Source organism: Ursus arctos, unplaced genomic scaffold, assembly GCF_023065955.2.
Source record: "Ursus arctos isolate Adak ecotype North America unplaced genomic scaffold, UrsArc2.0 scaffold_32, whole genome shotgun sequence".
NCBI classification, from domain to species: domain Eukaryota; kingdom Metazoa; phylum Chordata; class Mammalia; order Carnivora; family Ursidae; genus Ursus; species Ursus arctos.
Window position 1 is genome coordinate 6,115,723 of NW_026623008.1, and position 9,238 is coordinate 6,124,960.

At 42.0% G+C, this 9,238-nt stretch overlaps 1 protein-coding gene and 1 pseudogene across 1 annotated transcript in view; one reads left to right on the plus strand and one right to left on the minus strand.

The window, feature by feature from the left end:
* The window catches only part of RERE (arginine-glutamic acid dipeptide repeats), a 409,522-nt gene that overhangs the window by 398,172 nt on the left and 2,112 nt on the right, over positions 1–9,238 (minus strand). The window lies entirely within an intron of this gene.
* LOC123002168 (40S ribosomal protein S15a-like) lies at positions 162–8,822 on the plus strand (annotated as a pseudogene).

Consider the following 9,238-nt stretch of genomic DNA (forward strand, 5'->3'; position numbering starts at 1 on the left):
GCTCAGCAGGGAGCCTGCTTCTCCCTCTGCCTTACACCCCCCATTTGTGTGCGCGCTCTCTCTCTCTTTCTCTCTGACAAATAAATAAAATCTTTTTTAAAAATAACATTAAGATATAAATGGAAGAAATAAACATTAACACCAAATATGAGTGTCTTTTCACCATCTTTCAATGCTGTTGTAATAGTGCACATGAATGTCCTGGCTGATGATCTCAAGAGCATCCCCAATGCCAAAAAGAGAGGCAAATGCCAAGTGCTTACTAGGCCGGGCTCCAAAGTCATTGTCCAGTTTCTAACTGTGATGATGAAGCATGGTTACATTGGTCAATTTGAAATAACTGATGTTCACAAAGCTGGGAAAATTGTTGTGAACCTCATAGGCAGGTTAAACACATGTGGAGTGGTCAGCCCCAGATCTGATGTGCAACTCAAAGATCTAGAAAGATGGCATAATAACCTATTCCCGTCCCACCAGTTTTATTCATTGTACTAACAACCTCAGCTGGCATCATGGACCATGAAGAAGCAAGACAAAAATACACGGGGGCAAAAATCCCAGGATTCTTTTTCTCAGGATGTAATGCATATGTGCAAAAAAACTGCCTCAATAGACCCCCCCCAAAAAATTAAAAAAAGAAATGATAAAATAAATGGGAAGGTAAAGGAACTGAAGAAAAGAGAAAAGGTACTTAATTAGTAGGAAATCAGAGTGGCCAAACAAAAAAAAAAAAAAAAAAAGGCAGGTATCCTAAGCATAGTTTTAATTGAAAGAGATTAAATCTGGGATGCCTGGGTGGCTCAATTGGCTAAGCATCCGACTCTTGATTTGAGCTCAGGTCATGATCTCAGGATCCTGGGCTCTAGCTGGGAATTGAGCTCCGTGCTCACCAGGGAGTCTGCTTGGGGATTTCTCTCCCCTTCTCTCTGCCCCTCCCCCCACTCAAATAGGTAAATAAATCTTTTAAAAAAGAGAGAGAGAGATTAAATCTGATGTAAGAACAACAGGAAGAAGGTAGAGAATAAATGATCCCTGAACAAAGGCAGAAGGAGAAGATGAATAACATGAGGTTATGGTCATGCCACTCTCTCCTAAGAATCAGCAATTAATTCTAGTCAAAGTAAAGCATTACTTGAGGATAACTAAACAAAAGGGAAAACATTTTTTAAGTCTTCTATATTTCTCTCCTTTGAACTCCTGTAGTGGTTTGGGGGGGGGTGTTTAAGATTTTATTTATTTATTTGAGAGAGAGAACAAGCGGGGAGAGGCAGAGGAAGAGGGAGAAGCAGACTCCCCGCTGAGCAAGGAGCCCAACACAGGACTCGATCCCAGTACTCTGAGATCATGATCTGAGCTGAAGGCAGCCACTTAACCGACTGAGCCACCCACATGCCCCCTTGTAGTGGTTTTAAAATAAATCTACAGGGGGGGCGCCTGGGTGGCACCGTGGTTAAGCGTCTGCCTTCGGCTCAGGGCGTGATCCCAGCGTTCCGGGATCGAGCCCCACATCAGGCTTCTCTGCTATGAGCCTGCTTCTTCCTCTCCCACTCCCCCTGCTTGTGTTCCCTCTCTCTCTGGCTGTTTCTGTCTCTGTCGAATAAATAATAAAATAAATAAATAAATAAATCTACAGGGACGCCTGGGTGGCTCAGTTGTTAAGTGTCTGCCTTTGGCTCAGGGCGTGATCCCAGCGTTCTGGGATCGAGCCCCACGTCAGGCTCCTCCAGTAGGAGCCTGCTTCTTCGTCTCCCACTGCCCCTGCTTGTGTTCCCTCTCTCGCTGGCTGTCTCTGTCAAATAAATAAATAAAATATTTAAAAAAATAAATAAAATAAAATAAAATAAATCTACAAACTTTTTTATATTCCTCCTTCAAGAGGTAGACCTTCACTTCCTTCCCTTTGCCCATGGACTGGACTTAGTGACTTGACTTTAAGGAATAAAATACAATAGAGATGATGGTGTGTAACTTCTGGGACTAGGTCAGAAAAGGCACTGAGGGGGCACCTGAGTGTCTCAGTCAGTTGAGCATCTGACTCTTGATCTCGGCTCAGGTCATGATCTCAGGTTGTGGAATCAAGCCCTGCCATCGCATTAGGCTCCATGCTCAGTGGGGAGTCAGTTCCAGATTCTCTCTCCCTCTCCCTCTGGCTCTCCCTCAACTCACGCATATGCTTGCTTGCTCCCCCCACACAAATAAATAAATAAATACATAAATAAGTTTTGTTCTATTTTGTTTTTTTACTTTAAAAAAGAAAGAAAAGGCATTGAGGATTCCCCCTTGCTTCCTCTTTCATCACACCTTCTGGAGGAAGCCAAATGCCACATCATGAGGTCACTCAGGTAACCACACAGAGAGCAACTGAAGCTTCCTGCAGAGGCCTTCCGCCCACAGCCAACTGAGTGAGCCATGTGAAAGCAGAGCTTCCAGCCCCAGTCAAGCCTTCAGATGACTGCAACACAGCTGACATTTTGACTGCAACCTCATGAGACCTAAAGCCAGAACCACTCAAGGCTAGCCACTCCCGAATGAATGACCACAGAAACTGTAAGATAACAAATATTTACTGTGTTGTCACCAAGTCTTGAGGTAATTTTTTTATGCAGCAATACATCGCTAATACAACCCCATGGCACTCTGTGTCTCTAAAACACCTATGTTTATCTTCTAACAATTATGTGTATATAGATGGCCAGTACAGACAGTAATTTCTAGAAGGCTGTTCTCTTCATCTTTACATGCCTGCAAGGCTTACCTCAATGAACTACAGTCAAGGACTTGAGGGGTTTTTTAAATATTTGTTGATTCTTGCCAGTGCTTATACACTGCAGATGTCCAAAACTGAAGTGATTACATCTTGAATAAGAGCACAGCTAGTGGAGTGGGGTAAAAAGAAAATATTGATTTGACTGATCTGATTTAAAGATAGAATGAGGGATTATAGCTATAACAACCAAAAATAACTCCAGAATGGAGCCATGGGGCCACTGGCTAGATCAGTCAGTAGAGCATGTGACTCTCGATCTCGGGGTCATGAGTTTGAGCTCCACGCTGGGTGATTACTTTTTTTTTTTTTAAAGATTTTATTTATTTATTTATTAGACAGAGACAGAGAGCCAGCGAGAGAGGGAACACAAGCAGGGGGAGTGGGAGAGGAAGAAGCAGGCTCCCAGCGGAGGAGCCTGATGTGGGACTCGATCCCGGAACGCCAGGATCACGCCCTGAGCCGAAGGCAGACGCTTAACCGCTGTGCCACCCAGGCGCCCCACACGCTGGGTAATTACTTAAAACACACACACACACACACACACACCCTCCAGAATGACATAGGTATAAGGTGGAAAAGGCAGTCATTTTGTACCCCTGGAAGTACTGGAGTGCAAAGCTTGCTTGAAGAAAAACAGTACAGAGCAGCAAAGTGCTGTGATAGTAACACCAGAACTTACTTCATTATTCAGGAAAAAGTACAAGCCACTTGACTAAGAACGATTAATTTTACATGTGTTTCTCAAACTGTTCTATAGAATATTAGTTCCCATAAGAAGGCCAAACGTACTCGTTGGGGAAGGAAAAAAAAATAAACAACAACCCAAACAAACAAACCCTTCTGTAAACTACACGATGTTTCTGAGCCTTTAAGGTGTTAATGCACATTGTAAATTTACTTGAGGGTGGCGGGAATGGGTAACTGGGTGATAAGCATTAAGGAGGGCACTGGAGTTAATGAGCACTGGGTGTTATATGCAAATGATGAATCACTAAATTCTATCCCTGAAACTAATAATACAGTATATGCTAACTAACATGAATTTAAATAAAGAATAAAAAATAGGGACACCTGGGTGGCTCAGTCTGTTAAGCGTCTGCCTTCAGCTCAGGTCATGATCCCAGGGTCCTAGGATCGAGTCCCAGGTCAGGCTCCTTGCCCAGTGGGGAGCCTGCTTCTCCCTTTGCCGTTCCCCCTGCTTGTGTTCTCTCTCTCTCTCTGACAAATAAATAAATTCAATCTTTAAAAAAAAGAATAAAAAATAATAATAAACATAAATTTACTTGACCTCAAAACACTTAAAATATTTGTAGCATATTAGTATGCCATGAATATAGTTTGGGAAACAAGGACTTGGTAGGCAGGAAGGTAGACCACATAGATAGGTAGATTCCCAGGAAAAATACAAGACAGATGTAATAATATGATCTCACCTAAAAAAGCAATCTTAACTGACTACCATTTATGACAATGTAGTTTCTTAAAGCAAAATAAACTGATGGGTAAGCTATCAAAAGCAACAACAGCCATACCAGATGTCAGGAAAAATAAAGATGGGAAAAACATGACAGGATATAACAGCAGAAAAAAAAAATCCCCTCCCATAGGCCATGGCTCAGAATGCCTCCCATTCCCATAGCTTCTACTGTGTACCTCAATGAGATCTGGCTTGAACAGGTGAGCACCCTGCCATCTGGGAGGCTGGTAGATAGCTTAAGAAGTGGTCTGACTCCAAACCCTTAACCAATAGTCCTATCAGATCTTCTCTCTTGGGAAATGTTAATTAAATATACAACAAGTCCTTAGTAAAGGAAGTAGGAGCAGAAGCGGAAACAGAGGCATAAAGACACAAAGAAACCAGAGATAAAACAGCTGAGTGAATAGTAGAGGACTGGGTGGGCCACCCATGCCTGTTCAGTGTCTTGTGCAGAAGAATACCCGCCTTCAGTAAAAAATATTTAAGTTAGTATAATACTATCCAATCTGAACAACTTTACGTGGTGACCCAACCTGAGAGAGCGGGATCGCAAATTGATGATAACCCTTCAGTCACTTAAGTGACCCACTCATAAGGAAAGAAGAGGGGAGGGAAAGAGGAATGAAGGGTAGAGGAACACAGGTACTAGGTTTAAAAAGGAGCATCCGGTTTAAATTCACCTGAATAATGTCTTCATATAACAAACATCTTTTTTTTTTTTTTAAGATTTTATTTATTTATTTGACAGAGAGAGACACAGCAAGAGAGGGAACACCAGCAGGGAGAGTGGGAGAGGGAGAAGCAGGCTTCCCCCTGAGCAGCGAACCTGATGCGGGGCTCAATCCTAGGACCCTGGGATCACGACCTGAGCCGAAGGCAGACACAACAAATGAGCGACCCAGGCGCCCCAACAAACATCATTTTAAATCAGTGGTCAGCCTTTGCTTCTCATTAGGAATCAAGCAAAATTGTTGTAGCATGGATACATCTCCCCAGTGCAACCAGGTTCTGCCCAGGGAGGGAAAGGTTTCCAGAGTGTTCCCAGGCAGCTGCTCTGAATTCATACATGCAGACACTTGCCCACATTCTCACCTGCTCACTCCCCCCAAATTTATTCACCCCACATACATTAAGTGCCACCACCAGTCCACTAACTCTGCTCCCCACCTCCAGAAGTAAGGGGGTCAGGAATCAGACCTCTGGGAGCCCGGTGAACATGTACAAGGGTCAATGAATGTGTACATGCACGCTCTGCTGATTATGTGTGTGGCCATGTGTGCTACAATGAATGGGTTTTTGCAGGAGGGGCTCTCCCCTGCTGCTCTAAGACACTGTCTAGAGATGCTGCATGGCCAGGCTTGCTCACAAGCTCTCTTTCAGGTTAGTCCAGGCCCATAATGTCAACATTGTCCCCTCTGGAGTGGTGTCCTTATGCTACACAAAGCCTGCGCAACCATACACAGCCCTGGCACCATGGTATGTCTCAACAAACCCTTCCTGCTGAGGAGGCAACAAGGTAATCCAGTCACTATAGCTGAGCAGGATCCTTATCCCAAACAGTATTCCAGCATCCATGAGGCCCGTCAGAACCTGGGGTTCTTGTTCTGTGAGGCCTCTCTAGGTTCCATTTCTGTTCCTCTTTTCTCCAATATGTGAAATGACTTGAAGACTTTCTGTTCCTTGCAACCAAATAAGCCTAACCAAACCTTTACAAATCATATGTATAACTTGTTTTAAATTAGGGCATGGCCTGTAACTTCAACTTCTGATGCAAAAGCCCAGGACAAATAGGCTGTGAGGATTCCTCAAATACCAAGTGGTCTATGAATTAGAGGTCATATCATTTTGTAACGTAACCATATAAGGAAATATTTCACAATTAAACATATTGCTTATGGTTGCTGATACACTGGCAAGTTTTACCAAATGCAAACAATTTTACACTGACACAAACAGGTCACTTTGCCAAAAAAACCTCTTATATTAGCAGTCCTATCTGACCTAGGTACCTAAAATACAGACACATGGCATATCTTACATTACTTGGCACACGAACAAGTTAATTATACAAATCACAATTCCAACCAAAACCTCATTCTAGTAAATATATTTAGGATTTGAGCATGTTTGAGTTATTTGTAGTCAAATATTCATTAAAATGGCTTAAGCAATCTTAACCATTTTTTAACAAATAAGTGTTCATTTTTCCTCATTATTTTAAAAAACATCAGAACTGTTAGACAAGAAACCAAGCCCAGGGGTGCCTGGGTGGCTCAGCCATTAGGCGTCTGCCTTCGGCTCAGGTCATGATCCCAGGGTCCTGGGATCAAGCCCCACATCGGGCTCCCTGCTTGGCAGGAAGCCTGCTTCTCCCTCTCACACTCCCCGTGTTTGTGTTCCCTCTCTCGCTGTCTCTGTCAAATAAATAAATAAAATCTTTAAAAAAAAAAAAAAGAAAGAAAGAAACCAAGCACAAGCCAACAGGCTCACCAAAATCACACTTAAAACAGGACAAGCCTGGGCGCCTGGGTGGCACAGCGGTTGGGCGTCTGCCTTCGGCTCAGGGCGTGATCCCGGCGTTCTGGGATCGAGCCCCACATCAGGCTCCTCCGCTATAAGCCTGCTTCTTCCTCTCCCACTCCCCCTGATTGTGTTCCCTCTGTCACTGGCTGTCCCTATCTCTGTCAAATAAATAAATAAAATCTTTAAAAAAAAAAAAACAGGACAAGCCAAGCTACAAATTTGGAATAACTACGAAGATACTACTACTAACAATCACTTAAACATGATTCAAGAGGAATTCCTAGTTGTTGAAAAACTATGACCAGCTAGAGCACAGTGTTATCAGAGTGATTATGTAAAACAATAAGTGTATTGTTTCGGGGTTTGTGTGTGTGTGTAATGAAGTTCACAGCTATGTTACACTAATGACTCTAAACATCTGAATTTTCTGCTATCTTAACCTTTAAATCTACTGCAAAACAAGCTGCCAAAAGCAGTTAGTCAGAAAGCACAGAATTCCCAGAAGAACTCAGTATATACAACTTATTTTACTACTTAAATGTTTTTTTGATTACTGGGATTTGAACAAGATGTTAAAGATTCAAAACTAATTTTAAAAGTAATGGGTACTTACTAAATCCAGAATAATATTCAACATACACTGGTTTTAAAAGGGCACAGGTCATATTCTTGTGTGTGTGTGTGTGTGTGTGTGTGTGTGTGTGTGTGTTTACAGCACCTGGCACATTTTTGTTCAACAGTACATATAATTGTTGCAGGACCTGACAGTGACTCTGTCCTACTTTTTAAAAACCTTTTGCTGACCACTCAGTGAAAGTTGAAAAACTAACTGGTACATTTATTTCTTGATTTGGATTACCTTTTTTTGTTGTGAACCGGTTCTCAGTTACTCTAGTTACCTTGCAACAAAACACTGGCAGAGAATATACTGGACTGAAATTCCTAGACTCTATTCCTACTGAATAAATAATACATTTTAACTGTTCGCATTTCATTGTAAAGGTACACAACTTTAGGGGTTACACTCCAAGTTTTGGGAAAGCAAAGTGAATCACAAATCACATTCCTTAGAGTAGGCAGTCTGAAACAGAAGGTGTTTATTCTATGCTGAGTCCCCCTTGCCTCTGCAAACCTCTCCAACAGTTCACTCCATTAAAACAATAGAGATGGGGTAGAATGTGTGATAAAAAACCTTCCAGGCATTTATCAAAGATTATCTCTGAAACTACACTTTGGATTAGAAGTCTTTGAGCAGGAATTTGGCCTTCTGTGTCAATCTGTGTACACATTCATTTCACATTTTCTCTTGCCCCTGTGGTTTTTTTTAATCTAATCCATAGAATAAGTCGTCCTATCAGACTTAATTTCATTTGTTTACATGACAATTGAAAACAACACTACTGCAACACAACACTACTAACAGCTGCAAAATTACTGATTTTAGTGAGTTCCTTCCCCCCCCACCTCCCCCCACCCCCATGAAATCCCAGAAGAAAACCCTTGGGTTCAGGGCTAGGATTTTTCTTTTCTATAGGGTAGGTCTATTTGACTTTTTACTAATGATACTGAAAACTTTTTAAAGACTGCTAGTGTATATACGGTTTCCAACACCAAGAACACAAATAAATCCCTTTATTTTGTTTAGTATTTCAAGACAAACTATGTTTCTCATAAAAGAAGAGTATCAATTCAAAAGAGTCTTTGGAAGTCACTATGTGTAAATACTTCTGGTAATAGAACAAATTAATATCAAGACACAGCCAGTAATGTAAAAAGCCTCGATGCATCCGTGCCAGTCAAAGGACATCTGCATTAGCAGCTCAGGGAAGTGGCATTTGCAGGAAGGCACTACAACTGCGTTCAAAAGAAAATCATTAGGCCGCAGCCGTTAATCCCCTCCCCCATCCTCTTCATCAGGATCCCTCAAAGCAATTAACCAGTAGAAGGTGCTATTCTGCAACCCACAGTATTCACACCAATCTCCATCCTTGGCCCAGAGCTGGGTTTAACCCAGGTGGACTCTGTCAGCCTATTCCCTGTCCAGTATTCAAGTAGCCTCTACACCAGCCCCCAAAAGAGAAAACCAGATCTTTCTTTAGAACCCCTACTTACAAAACAAAACAAAAAATGACATCTCAATAGCCAGCATACTGGAGTATCAACCATCAGACCACTAAAATGTCAAAACACACAGACACTCTTTGCTAAATATTAACCTCAAATACGATTTTTATCATCTTAATTGAGACAATCTACTTCTACCTAGAAAAGACCCTGGTCACATTCACTACAATAAGAGTCAACTGAACAAATCACGGTCCCCAACAAAGTCAGGGGCAATGAGGAATAGGAAAGCTAACTATAAGGCCACGACACATAAAGAGGGATTTTATCTTTACATACACAAAAAAGAAAGGGCAGCAGAAACTAGGGCTGCAAAGGAAAGAAGGGAGGTGGAGAAGAGGAGTCTC